This window comes from Lactuca virosa, chromosome 3 (genome assembly GCF_052849685.1).
Source record: "Lactuca virosa cultivar CGN04683 chromosome 3, Lactuca_virosa_CGN04683_v6, whole genome shotgun sequence".
NCBI lineage: Eukaryota > Viridiplantae > Streptophyta > Magnoliopsida > Asterales > Asteraceae > Lactuca > Lactuca virosa.
In genome coordinates this window covers 18,044,717-18,061,385 of record NC_136428.1, presented here as the reverse complement: position 1 = coordinate 18,061,385, position 16,669 = coordinate 18,044,717, and positions in this window count along the sequence as shown.

Here is a 16,669-nt window from a genome sequence, read left to right as displayed (position 1 = left end):
CATAGCAACCATCCTATAACCAGGATACCGATCTAACAGATCACTAACATAGCAACCATCCTATAACCAGGATACCGATCTAACAGATCACTAAAATAGCAACCATCTTATAACCAGGATACAAATCATAAAGGGTTGACCTTGGTGCCTTAGACCCTGTTGATATAGTGAGAAGAACTCACCTCACGATGTCGAACTGTAGTGATAAGATCAAACTCCCGAATCACCGTCACATACTCAACCACCTATAATCACCATAAGACCAAGTCCATCAGAATCCCAAATTACCGAAATACCCTCAAAAGTCCAACTGGTCAACCCTTGGTCAAGGTCAAAGTCAATGGTCAACGTCAACAGTCCATGTTGACCCAACTCGTCGAGTGCAGCTAGTAACTAGTCGAGTTCCTTAAGAACTCAGGAAATCATAAAACCCTAATTGACTCGTCGAGTTTCCAACCAACTCGTCGAGTCCATGCGTGTCCAAATCTCGTGGAAAACCCTAACTGACCCGTCGAGTCTTCTTACTGACTCGTCGAGTTCATGTGGAACCAATACAGGCAATCTTCATCCGACTCGTCGAGTCAGCTATGCGACTCGTCGAGTCCATTCAATCCATTTCTCATCCAGATGTTTTTAAGCCACCCCAAAGCTCCATATTGCAGATCTAACCTCCTAGGTCATGGTTTCCACGTAAAGTTGCAAACTTTACATACATGCATGGTCCTAAATGCCAAAACCAAGCTAAGGGAAAGGTTTAACCCAAAGGGAAGGGCCAATGCTTGCTAAATCTGATAACTTTATGACTATAGGGACCAAGAGGAGTCCAGATCTGAAGTTACAACTTCAGATCATGCCCAATACCCGAAATTACTCCCAAATGTGCTAAAAATGGCCCTAAACCTAAGCATGAAGAGATCTAGCTAAAGATAAGTCAAGGTAACGACTTGTTACCTTCAAAATGATGCCAAGATGAAGTAGAGTCAGATCCAAAATCTTCCCTTTGCTCAAAGCTCCTTAGACTTCAAGCCTTCTTCACAAAATGCACCAAAAGCACTCTTTAATCCTCACAAACACTCAAGAACAAGGTCTAGACTGATTAGGGTTTCGACTGGCCGTTAAGAGGTGGTAAGGGGCTGGAGGAAAGGACTTAAGGTCCTTTAAATAGGGTGCAAACCCTAAAAATTAGGGTTTCATTTTCCAGCTTCTACTCGTCGAGTTGGGGTCCTCCGAATCGTCGAGTAGACCTCATAAAACACGCGGGCTGACTAATCTCTACACGACGAGTTGGGGCCTCCAACTCGTCGAGTAGGCTTCTTTAATTGCTTGAAATCCTTAAAATCTCATTCTCGGAAATCGAGATGTTACAACTCTCCTCCACTTGAACAAGGGCTTCGTCCTCGAAGCCTGTTATGGTGGTCAAATCCAGATAATGCTTTTGCATTCCAGCCTCCGACTCTCCAAACGTACTCAGATCCCTTCCGATGCTGCCACTTGTACCTTTACCACAGGTACCTCATTGCTACGCAGAACCTTACCTCTCGTTACAATACGGCCACGGGGATCTTTGACGTAGTTCAGACGCTCATCATCCTGAAGAGCACCCAATGATGCCACGACGTCCTCGCCCGACACGCACTTTCGCAACTGCAAGACATATGAAGTGCTATGAATTTGACTGATCTCCTCCGGAAGGCCCAGTCGATACGCTGCCTTGCCCACCTTGGCAAAACCCGAAATGGCCCAATATATCGGTAACCTAAATTCCTTTCTTCCTGAAGCGGATCACACCCTGAAAACTTGGATTCCTTCCCAGGACATAATCATGGATCATATGCGGTTGCCGATAATCCTCTGCTAGAGAAGAGATTATATATTCTTTCAAGGGAAATCATTCAATGACCATATTTTCAGAGATAGCATGGCTACAGGAGGCAAACTAGGAGAAAACCCCTTATTGTGCTGACATGATAAGGCTTCCTTCAGCTCCCGAATCTACATACAATAACAGCCTCTGCTAACGCATAACCACAACACCTACGACTGGCCCGATCAACCTCGAGTCGGGGTGTCAATATGTCGAATCGAACCAACCACCAGATTGAATTTCTCAAGGTTTGTCGGCCTACCGCCTCTACCCTACCGCTCCTCTTGAGTCTCCATGCATATGACGTATAGTCGGCCCGCACCAGGTATCTTGGCCTACTGCATCAAGCAGGACCACCTCAACCCTCCCAACCCAATGTGTTGCCATAGACAATCGAGAGAAAGATCTACCCCAGTTCTCAGAACCTGACGGAAAGGGACGCTCTAGCCTAGCAACCCTCGTCTTCCCGTTGACGACATTATACCTTTCTCCTGTAACTCGCGATTCACCCCACGAACCAAAAGTTTTCCACCCATTTACCTTACTGACCTCCAGAGTGCATGCCTCACACGGATACACTTGCGATCCCCAACGCAAGTTTACACTGTAAGCCATCCCGAGATGGCCGTCCATGAATCCACCCCAAGTTTCTGACTGCAACTACCACAATCATGCGGAGAAGACCCGCAAACAGGTCAATAGCGAACCTTTCACAATCTGGATCCATATGATACCCAAAACCTTAGTACAACCTCTGACTCTTTACCATGTTGTTGCCAATCTCCGGAGCGACGAAGAGGATGATCAACCAAAAACTTCCACATTACATCCGCCCCCTAAAAACAACTTGCGAACATGCAGGAATACGGGGCAATCATTTCCCCGGATTCATTATGATACCTGACTGATACTCCCCTCAATCTTCACTGCTTACGACAACTTATCGACGCTATCGTCTTCTCGTCAGTGGCCCATTCCTTCGGGCCCGAAGGTACCCACTTTCCTCCGTTGCCCGAAGGGCCTAATCAACGTTCCTCACATCACCAAACAAGCATCGCAATACTGAAACTCTACCACGCATGCTTCCCTTCTTTGAAACAAGCGACTACACAAGGGTTTCCCGGATCCCCTATATGACTACCGACTGTCCCTATGGGCACTCTATAAGTGATAACCCGCAAGCACGGAATGTACAATTTCGCAGGTTATTATCACAAAGCAGCATGCATAATACCATAACGTAGATCTAACAAAATACATACAAAGTCTTCAGCATGACCGGACCGCCTCACCGAGCCTTCGGCCTATCTAGACCACTCTCAGAACCTTCAGCATGTCTGGACCGCCTCATCGGGCCTTCAGCCTGTCTGGACTGTTCTCCGGGCCTTCGGCCTGACTGGTACGCCCCGTCAGCCTTCAGTCTATCCGGACCGCCCTAATTCTGTTGAGCATAACCCTGGACCCATCCTGGTGTCCTCTCCCATATAGCCAGCTCTCCCTCACTTGGGGTTTCGAACTCCTGATCCAATCCACAAACTATAATCCCGGCCTAACTCTAAACCTCATGTTGATCATCCACTTTCTCGGGAAAACGTGGTCTGATCCCTGACACGCGTATCCACCACATACGCTAAATAACTGCACACCCGTGTTGAATGTATTGTCGAGCCCTGGCAGCTAAACAAAACCCTCAATGGCTGACGCTCCATCTGAGAATTCCTAATTCTCCCCCACTTAGGACACTAACCACTATCTACTGGTGGAAAAATCAAAACACAACTTAACCGTCCCTGCTAGGTAATACCATACTTAACCATGGAATGAATAACCTCCGCAGAACAACCCTCCTGGTTCGGAGCAATCGAACTTCAAGAGAAACCTGAATCCCAGCTGAATACTTCTGACATTCAGAGTGGCATATAACGACTCCCAATAACCCAATAATAGCAGAAAGTCAACCCAAGATATAACTTACCCAATACAGCAAAATTTCAACTCAATACAATTCTTGATACCATCCCGAAGAATACATGAGATGTTACACTCTTAAAGGAATTCGAAGAAATCCTGACTTCTTCCTCCTGGGTTACCCCGACCAACCCGAGGGTATGCTGGAAAACTCCCTTTCGATCCCAGGTGACATGAACTAGTCCCTGTTTGCAATCCAGATGACAATCTGGCACCCGACCTACCCGAGAATATGGTACCTAACTTGCCTCGCAAGATACTCATGCCACATCGACTCACCTGCGCTTACCAGCGTTGAAATACTGTCGTCAACTCCTGCGACCAACGGACCCGAGCTGGAAATACAACTTGAACCTGGGGTCACAAGCCTGCTCACTCCTGGGAACTCGGAAACTGAAAGGGTACAACCCTTGCCCTAAGTGATAAAATTCCAATCCATCAATCAACCATTCTAATTCCCATCCTCTGATGAATCCCTGAACTCTAACTACCTACAACCCTTTGATAATAAAATTCTCCTGACACTTCTAATTGTTGGATAAGGTGTCTAAGTCCATAACTATTTCTGGTATGTACTTGACCCGACCCGGCATGGTCCATTTGGGTTGCATGGCACCATGCAATTGGATAAACTAAAATGAGAGAAATAACACTTATGGTTTATTAATATATTATAAGTTCTAATATATTAATAATATTATTTAATTAGTTTGATCAAGAATTAATTTAGAATTAATTAAGTGATCAAAAGATAACTAATTAAATATATGGGTAGATTATGTAAATCTTCCATATCTTATATAGTGGGCTAAGAGGCTCCATGGATTATCAAGTTGGGTTCCACCCATAGGATGCTCCATGGGAGTTACAAACCCATGGGTCATGGAAATGAAGAGTCATGACACATTAGGGTTTACATGGTGTAACCCTAGATGTGTCAACACTATATAAGAAACCCATTCTCCACCAAAATTGGCTACACATCAAGAAACAAGAGGGCTAGAGCCGATTTTGCAAGTGTAAGATTCTCTCAAAGTTTACTCCTTTGCATTTGGTGTTGTGTGAAGCATTTGAGGCATCACACTTGGGGTGCTAGGCTCACAAGGTTTCAAGGATCATAATTAACAACAAGGTAAGTTATTCTATCTTTCATTCAAGTTAAAAATGTTCCCCATGTATGCTAGATAGGAATATAACCTTGGAATTCAACTTTGCATGATTATTAGACAAACATAGATCCAAGGTTATTAGGGTTGCATATACACTTAGGAAGTGTTAGAATGCTCAAAACCCATCACTAATGACCTAACATCTCATGAAGTTTCTTATCACATAGATCAGACAAAAAAGGCAACTAACCCGAAGTTGTTGTTTACCCATACTCAACAAGATTCCAAGGCAAGACAAATACCGATCAAGGACAATTTGACCATAATATTATTACAGAACCGGGGGGGTTCCAATTACATACCAGATATTTCCTGTGGCTCGACTTTTTGAGCTCCTGAGGGACAATGACCGTTGGAATCTGAATTCCTTCCGTCCCCAACATAGGACAGCTGGACCTGGAATGACCTGGATGGTAACAGTGAAAGCATATATGATCCTTCTTGCAATCCTGTTGCACATGCCCTCTCTCTCCACACTTGAAGCACTTGAACTTGTGACAAGAAAATCCATGGGTTCCCCCACACTTGCCACACACCTCCTGATCCTCCTGACTTCCAGTACCCAGGTCAGCAGCCTCCGACTCTTCGTCCTCTGCTGAAAAGTCCCTCCTCCTATTTCCTAGTTGTGACCCCACAACCAGCACTCCCCCATTAGTCCTCCCAGTAGCAACGTCTCTCACAGCTTGCAGGGATGCAATTTGCTCCTCGAGCTTGGCGATTACCCTGGCGGTGACCAGGTTCACGACACCGAACAATTCTTCTTGCAAAATCTGAGATACCTCCACAGAAATCATCTCCCGCGTTTGATCAATGGACAATATCGGCCTATCATGGCCGCTAGCTCCTCCCCCTGTCGCCGTTACAGCTACTGAAGCTGATGTGGCAGCCGTCTCAGCAATGGCTGCATAGCGCTCATCAAATTACTCAACCATGGCAGTCTTAATAGACCCAAACACTTCCGGAATCTGACCCCAGACTATCTCAATCACCTCCTCCCAGATGATCTCCCTGACGCGATCCTCTGTCAACGCTAGCCTATCCTGGCTACCAGCTCCTGATCCTGACCCGGATCCGGCCTCAAATCGTGTAACACCCGTAGATCAGGGCTAGTCAATTTAGAGACGATAAGCATCAAAAATGACTTTTTCATGGAAGATTATTTAGAAGGATTAATCTTAACTAAGTTGTAGTATATGTTACAAGGATTCCGTACATATAAAGAACGCCGAAATCCGAGTTATAACGAAGAAGTTATGACCTGTCGAAGTTTCGCGACATAACCGGCACGACACAGCGCGACGTAAATAGTGAATTTACGATAGAGCGATATTTGGATTTACCGATCTAAACAAAAGTTGTAGAGTTCGTTAAACCGAGAGCGTGCATAAAAAGAACGTCCAAATCTGACTTCGTATGAAGGAGTTATGATTTTTCTAAGTTTCAGCTTAGCAGTGTACACCCCGAAGTTCGATTTTGAGATCGAGTGATCTCTAGCCGAAACAATCTAAACGAGAATCGAAGATCTCGTCAATAGTAGTGCAACGGTAAAAAGACAGGCGAAAACGGACGTCGGATGAAGAAGTTATGGATTTATAACGAAGTATTCCTATCCCGGCCTACTAAAAATAATATAATAAAAATAAAATCAAAATTAGTCGACGAAGTCTAAATGAAAGTTGTAGAGCATAGTCTCACCTACGCGTGGATATAAAGAAGGTCGAAAACGGAGCTCGTATGTCAAAGTTATGAATTTTTGAAGATCGTGGCACGCATACCAAAGCTTATCCGAAGAGAGCCTGGGGATGCGAGGTACGCCCAGCGTACAAGGAGGTACGCCTCGCGTACATGTCGACGCCGAAGTACGCCCTGTGTACGAGATGGGTACGCGCAGCGTACTGCTGCTTTCCTCGGTCCAGAAGAGGCCACGTTCCTCCACCGAGACTTCGCCACGTGGAAGCCTTATCCGGAGTACGCCCAGCGTAGGGCCTCGGTACGCCCAGCGTAGTCCGAGGTCTCGCTGCTATAAAAGGGCATGCGAGGCTGCCGACTTCTTTTGCCAAAATTCTTTCTTTCTCTCCCCAATTTTCCCCGTTTTGGGTGCAAGAAATACCCCGAAGCCCCGGTATTATTCCCGAGACCCGAGGCAAGTTCCGAAGCCCCGAAAATCCCGAGAAGTGAAGTTTCCGAGCCGAAACTCTGCCCGCGTAAAGCCCGGTTTTGGAGAAAACGTCCCGGTTTTATCGGAAAAGATTATTTTAATAGACGAGGTGCTGTCAGATCATCGTCTTATCAAGTGAGTGTATAGTCCCTTTCTTAAACACGATTTTAATACAAGTATTGTTTGAAGGTATTAAGTATATGTTTTGGGTGAGCGTGTAGTCACTCTCTTCTAACACATAAATATGAAGTATTTTCTATGAAATACGTGCTATGTGTTTATATATTGTTGTTTATTTTAGATGAGTGCGGAATGAATGTTTTATATAGTTTTAAATGAGTTAAACTGTATTTGTATTTTATATCTACAAATATGTTGGGTAGAACATGGCTAGATGAGATAGTTGTTGTGTGATAAAAGATGAGTTGGATAATGAGATCAAGAGGTTAGTTTTAGATCCGGGAGTATGGATCAGGTAAAAAGATAAATTTGGTATTAGTCCGGGAGTATGGATTAAGACTAAGTTAATTGTCCCTAGTCCGGGAGTATGGATTGGGCACAATTATTGATCTGGGAGTATGGATCAGACTAGGAGATTAGTTTTAGATGCGGGAGTATGGATCAGGTAAAGATATAAACTTGGTATTAGTCCGGGAGTATGGATTAAGACTAAGTTAATTGTCCCTAGTCCGGGAGTATGGATTGGGCACAATTATTGATCCGGGAGTATGGATCAGACCTGGAGATTAGTTTTAGATCCGGGAGTATGGATCAGGTGAAGAGATTAGTTTCAGATCCGGGAGTATGGATCAGGTGAAGAGATTAGTTTTAGATCCGTGAGTAGGGATCAAGTAAATAGGAAGGTCTTAGATACGAGAGTTTAGATCGTGTCGTTGTGAGGATCGATGGGGTGGGATAAGAGTTGCTTTTATATGGTGAAATTATACAAGTTTGTGAGTTCTAATATATATATATATATATATATATATATATATATATATATATATATATATATATATATATATATATATATGATATAACATTGTGGGATGAAAACCCTATATGCTCACCAGGCTCCCAAGCCTGACCCACTCAGTTTTCTTTGTATTACAGGTTATGACACGAGGGCATAAGTTGGCTGACATAACGAGAGATTTTGGATTATAGGCCAGTAGTTATGAATAACTGTTGTAAGGTCTATTTTGTTCTGTTTATGCTTTTGGTCTGTATTGAACATGATATCCCGAGATTTTGTTATATAATGAAAATACATTTCTTTAAAGAAATGCTTTGATAAATTCTTATCATATTTTGTTTTGGGAACAAATTCCGCAACTGTTTTCTGTAAAAGATTACTCTGATTTTAAAAACAAAGCATAAACAAATCGGTCTTTTCTGGCCGTGAAATTGGGGATTTCACAGTTGGTTTGAGAGCATTAGTTTAAGCGAACTAGGAATTTGTAGGAAATTTCTAGACTTAAACTAAGAATGCTAAGCGATGATTGTCAGATGAGTGTCTGCTATATTTTAGACACGAGCACTAGTTTATTTTAGGAAAGACGCCTAAAATGTTTTATGTGCTAAATGTTTTATGTTATAGCTATAAAGATGTCTTATATGCTATTATTTGTTCGGATCTATGGTCTGTTGTCGACCGGATCTGGAAACCTTATGTGTTTAGGATTCTAAGCGTACGACTACGGTATTGGAACTAGCATGTAAACATTTCGGAGTGATAAGGATGATTTAATTATCCATCGTGATTGAGGATCTAAATTCACCTTATTCGGTGTGTAGATCAAAAATGGTAAGAACCAGAAGTGGAGTTGGAAATGTGAACGGAGACAGGAATCAACTACCTGTGATCGAGCAAGTAGTTGTCGCAACAGCAACACCTGAGCCAATGACTATGGCTGGAGTGCAAGTGATGATTCAAACTATGTTGGATCGTCAAATGGAAGAAACGAGGCGTCTGCTTCGACAGAATCGTGAAGAACTGTCAATTCGTGTGGGAGAGCCTGAAGTTAATGGAGGGCAGTCTGAGGGAGAGAACTTTAGTGGGATAATTGGTCAAGAAAACCCACCGATAGTTCGACAAAACAACCAAGATGGAGGGAATAATGGACTGGGATGCAAGTACAAGGACTTTTTGACTTGCAAACCATCGACCTTCACTGGAAAGGAGGATCCGATCGGAGTCATGGATTGGATCTCTGAAATGGAGCTGGCCTTCATGACGTGTGGTTGCAAGGGCAAGTTGCAGACCACGTTTGCAGTACGGCAGTTCAGGGGTGGGGCTGTTCGTTGGTGGAACACTCTAGGGAAGACCCTAAGCCCTAATGAACCACTGCAATTGACATGGGCATAATTCTTGGTGCAGTTCAAGCGCAAGTTCTTCTCGGCCCAAAATCTGTTGGAGTTGGAGAACAAGTTCCTGACATTGACGAAAGGCAGCATGTCAGTTGACGATTACACAAATGCCTTCACAGACAAGATGGAGTTTGCCTTGCGCATCGTCCCAGACGAGCTGGCTAAAGTTGACCGGTACGCAAAGGGACTCCCATGGGAGTATGCGGTGCCAGTGCGTCAGACACTTACTCTGGAGGCAGCTATCTGGGCTGCCAAGTCTGTTGAAGATATGATTAAGGGAAGAACCGCCAGCAAGGTTGAAGTTGGCGAGAAAAGAAAGTTTGAAGGATCCTCAAGGTCCGATGAGAAGAGAAAATTTTCGAAGTCTGGTTCGAGGAAGTTCGAAGAAGAAGCACAATGGTGTGATAAGTGCAAGAGGAAGCACATTGGGAGATGCTCTAAAGAAATGATATGCTTCAAATGCGGGAAGACTGGTCATTATGCCAACGAATGCACAAACAAAAGAGAAGCCTGCTTTAAGTGTGGTGAAGAAGGACACTTCAAGCAAAACTGCCCAAGAAGGGAAGAGATTACAAAGCCAAATGTGCTGCCAAAGCCAAAGGCAAGAGCATTTCAAATGATCCTTGATGAAGCAGATGACAACGCGAGGAATCAAGGATGAGGATTTTATATCCAAAGATCAAGTTATGAAGTAGCAGTGTGAATAGTAACTTATGGTGTAGCCTATTAGAGGCATAGTATAGGGTGAACTTGAACTTTTGTGTAATAGTTTCAAGGAAATAATATAAACCCTAGTTTTGTTATCTGGTGTGTTAAATGATTGTATGATTTTCTTGTATGGTGACTTGGTCGACTGCGGGGCAATACTTGGGACGAGTATGAGTAGGTGTGAAAGGTAGTAGATGCATATACTAGCGGAAGCACAGGACTCGCACTTGGATCAGGGAAAGTCACAAGGTTACCAAGAAACTAGTGATTGATTCCGTTTTATTCGGATATGGCATTACCCTTGTTTCGGTAATGACTAGTAAGTTGGTTGTTATTCCGACCCTAGTGGTCATATCAAATTGAGTCCGACTACGATGGGTATGTTACATGGTTCAGAGAACCAAGTTCGAGGTAGCATCTGACTTATGTCAGAAGATTGAAGTCAATGCGATCATTGGTATCACGCTCGTTTTTAAAGATGTTAGTAGCTAGAAATGCTACATGCTAAAATGCGATTATATCACATTAGAATATGAAGGAAGGTATATTCCATTCTAAAAATTTAACTCTAAGATACCTGAGTCTTAGCGTTACATCATGCGATTAGAGGTCATTAAAGCACGATCCATCGGTCTATTACAATAGAGAAAGGAAAGTAATTATCCTAAGAAGAAGAAGGAGTCCACAATAAGGACTTATTTTTTAACTTGAAGGTTATGATTGAAATTCCAACATAGTACGAAAGGCAGATGCAAGATTGAGTATCGTCTGTAGTCAAGAAGCCCTAGAGTTAGATACTTTTTCGAGGAAACATGGAAGTTATGGTTATTACCTAGGATGAAGAGATAACGTATGGAGTCATTATGCAAGCCCTATTTCGTTGATGATTTCGGGACGTAATCATCCTAAGGGGGAGATAATTGTAACGCCCGTAGATCAGGGCTAGTCAATTTAGAGACGATAAGCATCAAAAATGACTTTTTGATGGAAGATTATTTAGAAGGATTAATCTTAACTAAGTTTTAGTATATGTTACAAGGATTCCGTACATATAAAGAACGCCGAAATCCGAGTTATAACGAAGAAGTTATGACCTGTCGAAGTTTCGTGACATAACCGGCACGACACAGCGCGACGTAAATAGTGAATTTACGATAGAGCGATATTTGGATTTAGCGATCTAAACGAAAGTTGTAGAGTTCGTTAAACCGAGAGCGTGCATAAAAAGAACGTCCAAATCTTACTTCGTATGAAGGAGTTATGATTTTTCTAAGTTTCAGCTTAGCAGTGTACAGCCCGAAGTTCGATTTTGAGATCGAGTGATCTCTAGCCGAAACAATCTAAACGAGAATCAAAGATCTCGTCAATAGTAGTGCAACGGTAAAAAGACAGACGAAAACGGACGTCGGATGAAGAAGTTATGGATTTATAACGAAGTTTTCCTATCCCGGCCTACTAAAAATAATATAATAAAAATAAAATCAAAATTAGCCGACGAAGTCTAAATGGAAGTTGTAGAGCATAGTCTCACCTACGCGTGGATATAAAGAATGTCGAAAATGGAGCTCGTATGTCAAAGTTATGAATTTTTGAAGATCGTGGCACGCATACCAAGCTTATCCGAAAAGAGCCTGGGGATGCGAGGTACGCCCAGCGTACAAGGAGGTACGCCCCGCGTACATGTCGACGCCGAAGTACGCCCTGCGTACGAGATGGGTACACGCAGCGTACTGCTGCTTTCCTCGGTCCAGAAGAGGCCACGTTCCTCCACCGAGACTTCGCCACGTGGAAGCCTTATCCGGAGTACGCCCAGCGTAGGGCCTCGGTACGCCCAGCGTAGTCCGAGGTCTCGCTGCTATAAAAGGGCATGCGAGGCTGCCGACTTCTTTTGCCAAAATTCTTTCTTTCTCTCCCCAATTTTCCCCGTTTTGCGTGCAAGAAATACCCCGAAGCCCCGATATTATTCCCGAGACCCGAGGCAAGTTCCGAAGCCCCGAAAATCCCGAGAAGTGAAGTTTCCGAGCCGAAATTATGCCCGCGTAAAGCCCGGTTTTGGAGAAAACGTCCCGGTTTTATCGGAAAAGATTATTTTAATAGACGAGGTGCTGTCAGATCATCGTCTTATCAAGTGAGTGTATAGTCCCTTTCTTAAACACGATTTTAATACAAGTATTGTTTGAAGGTATTAAGTATATGTTTTGGGTGAGCGTGTAGTCACTCTCTTCTAACACATAAATATGAACTATTTGCTATGAAATACGTGCTATGTGTTTATATATTGTTGTTTATTTTAGATGAGTGCGGAATGGATGTTTTATATAGTTTTAAATGAGTTAAACTGTATATGTATTTTATATATACAAATATGTTGGGTAGAACATGGGTATATGAGATAGTTGGTGTGTGATAAAAGATGAGTTGGATAATGAGATCAAGAGGTTAGTTTTAGATCCGGGAGTATGGATCAGGTAAAGAGATAAACTTGGTATTAGTCCGGGAGTATGGATTAAGACTAAGTTAATTGTCCCTAGTCCGGGAGTATGGATTGGGCACAATTATTGATCCGGGAGTATGGATCAGACCAGGAGATTAGTTTTAGATCCGAGAGTATGGATCAGGTAAAGATATAAACTTGGTATTAGTCCGGGAGTATGGATTAAGACTAAGTTAATTGTCCCTAGTCCGGGAGTATGGATTGGGCACAATTATTGATCCGGGAGTATAGATCAGACCAGGAGATTAGTTTTAGATCCGGGAGTATGGATCAGGTGAAGAGATTAGTTTCAGATCCGGGAGTATGGATCAGGTGAAGAGATTAGTTTTAGATCCATGAGTAGGTATCAAGTAAAGAGGAAGGTCTTAGATACGAGAGTTTAGATCGTGTCGTTGTGAGGATCGATGGGGTGGGATAAGAGTTGCTTTTATATGGTGAAATTATACAAGTTTGTGAGTTCTAATATATATATATATATATATATATATATATATATATATATATATATATATATATATATATATATATATATATATATATGATATAACATTGTGGGATGAAAACCCTATATGCTCACCAGGCTCCCAAGCCTGACCCACTCAGTTTTCTTTGTATTACAGGTTATGGCACGAGAGCATAAGTTGGCTGACATAACGAGAGATTTTGGATTATAGGCCAGTAGTTATGAATAACTGTTATAAGGTCTATTTTGTTCTGTTTATGCTTTTGGTCTGTATTGAACATGACATCCCGAGATTTTGTTATATAATGAAAATACATTTCTTTAAAGAAATGCTTTGATAAAATCTTATCATATTTTGTTTTGGGAACAAATTTCGCAACTGTTTTCTGTAAAAGATTACTCTGATTTTAAAAACAAAGCATAAACAAATCGGTCTTTTCTGGCCGTGAAATTGGGGATGTCACAAATCGTCTCGTAACCACCATACTGGAAATACATACCAAGAAAATATCAGACATTCCGTGCAATAACCGAAGACCAACTACCCACAAAACCCTAAGGGTTGTGACTTCCTTGCTACGCGTATGGGTCCTGTGCTTTCAGTACTACGGGCCCGTACTACCTTCCACACCTACCCATATTTGTCTCAAGTATCATCACAACACCCTAACAATATACGTATGCATGACGAGCGCTCAATCCTCACTCCTAGAAGAAGGCTAAATATCTCATAACTGGCAGACTGACCCCCAACAACCCACCCATGAAACTTCCACCAAACCTGCAGCACTAGTGTATGCTAGTCATACATAACGCTGGACCCTATAGACTTTCGAATATCTGATCCTACCCTAAGACCTTAATCAGACAAGAACAGGAAATAAGGCCAAACCAAACATTCTCAGGCTATAAGGTCTTAATTATGTATAAGTATGATGCATACACTAAGCAACTACAGTAATGATGTTAATTTCATATAAGGAAATCCCTAGGCTATCAGGCATCATATAATCAGGCAATTCTATCATGTAATTCTTGAAGATCCCTAGCCTAGTACTAGCATGTTGTTCTAACATATCACAAAATCAAATAATCTGTAAGGTATTTTGGGGTCTATTCGCGAGCTCCGGCTGATCGTACACTTGCATCCTCCTTTATATTTTGAAAACCATTTGAAAAATCATTTTAAAATCTTGTCCTTAGTTTGAGACTGGAGACACACGAGTGTTTCCTCCAATTCACTCAAACCAAGGCTCTGATACCAACTTGTAACATCCATAAAAATCACGCCAATTTAAAACTTTTTAAAACATTTAAAACCATTAAGTTATTACAATTTGTTTTCAAAATAGTGTAAACATCAGAGTATCCCCATAATCAAATCATGAAAACATAAGGAGGTGTACGATCATGCCTTCGCCTTCCCGCGATCATCAGAAGTACCTAAAACAAAATCAACAAGTGTAAGCCCGAAGCTTAGTGAGTTCCCCCAAAATACCAACGTCATACAGATATAACCATATAATGATAAAAAGCACAACATGCATAATGATCCATCAGTCTGACTGGACCGCCTCGCAGGGCCATCAGTCTATCTGGACAGCTCTCTGAGCCATCAGCACGTCTGGACCACCTCTTAGGGCCTTTAGCCTATCCGGACCGCTCATAGGGCCTTCGGCCTGACTAGTATGCCCTAACCGGGTCTGCAGTCTATCCGGTCCGCCCTGGGTATCTTGGCCTACAACACAAAGCAGGACCTGCCTCAACCCAATCCCCAGTCAAACAATCATGTGCACATAAATATCATACGCTAGCATATATAACAGTCAAACCGATCTAATAGATCACTAACATGGAAACCATCCTATAACTAGGATACTGATCTAACCGATCACTAACATAGCAACCATCCTATAACCAGGATACCGATCTAACAGATCACTAACATAGCAACCATCTTATAACCAGGATACCGATCTAATATATCACTAACATAACAACCATCCTATAACCAAGATACCGATCTAACAGATCACTAACATAACAACTATCCTATAACCAGGATACAAATCATAAAGGGCTGGCCTTGGTGCCTTAAACCCTGTTGATATAGTGAGAAGAACTTGATGGGTTTTGAGCAATACATCAATCCTATGGTGTACATGCAAACCCTAATGCTTGGATATGGTTTTTCTAATTGTACACGTGATAATCTTCCAAGACTTATAAACCCTAAATCTAGCATACCAATTTCGAATACTGTTGGATTAATGTCTAAGTCCATAACTATATTTGGTATGTACTTGACCCGACCCGGCATGGTCCATTTGGGTTGCACTTCACCGGCACAATTTATATGGATAGTCTTTTGAGAATAGTATATTTATGATTTATATTAATATATTATAAGTTCTAATATATTAATATGGAATCATATTATTTAATTAGTATTGATCAAGAATTAATTTAGAATTAATTAAGTGATCAAAAAGAACTAATTAAATATGGACTCTTATATATATGGAATGGGCCAAGTTCATTTAGGTTGGGCTAAGCTTTCATGGATGGTCCATGGAGCTTTTAACCCATGGATCCTATGTAAATGAAAGGTCATGGGTATTAGGGTTTACATGGATGTAACCCTAATCCTCCATAATATATAAAGGGGTCCTTGGCTCACAAAATTGGTACAAGTGTGTGAAAATAAGAGTGGGCCGATTTTAGTGTGCATACATATTCTCTCAAGTTCTTCCAAGGTGTTTTGGTGATTTGTGATTCCATTTGAGGCTTCCACACTATTGGGGCTAAGCTCTTAAAGCTTGAAGACATCAAGCTACATCAAAAGGTATGTCATCTAACTAGAACTTTGTAGTATAGGTGCTTCATAATATGCTAGTTAGGATGAAACATTGGAATAGTTAATATTTGCATGTATAATAGAGAAAACATAGATCCAAGGTTTATAGGGTTGCATGTACACCATAGGAGTGTTAGAATGCTCAAAACCCAACAGTGGTATCAGAGCCATGGGTTGTTTTCTGTTATATTGATGCAAATGTTTTATTTTCAAGTTGGAAAAAAAGGAAAAAAAAACATGACGTTTGTCAAATTTTAAGATAATTACTTGTTTTGTGAAAAACGAATTATTTGTAAAATTTGAATCATTTGTTATATGAGTTGAATTAGGTCAAATTTAGTAAAAGATAAAATGATATGATTATTTTATTAGTTTTAAAAGTTTGATCTTAATGTTTTGAAGGAGTTACATATTTTGTCATAAAATTTTGGAGCTCAAAAGTTTTTTTTTAAAGTTGTGATCTTAAGGGTTTTTGAAACTTCCATAAGTTATGGATATGAAAGTTTTTTTTTAAAAAAAAAATTTTGATTCAAAGTTTTTATAGAGTTACAAAATTTGGTGTTAATGTTTTAAAGAATTCCATAACTTGTTCTTAAGTTATGGAACATGGAAAGTTTC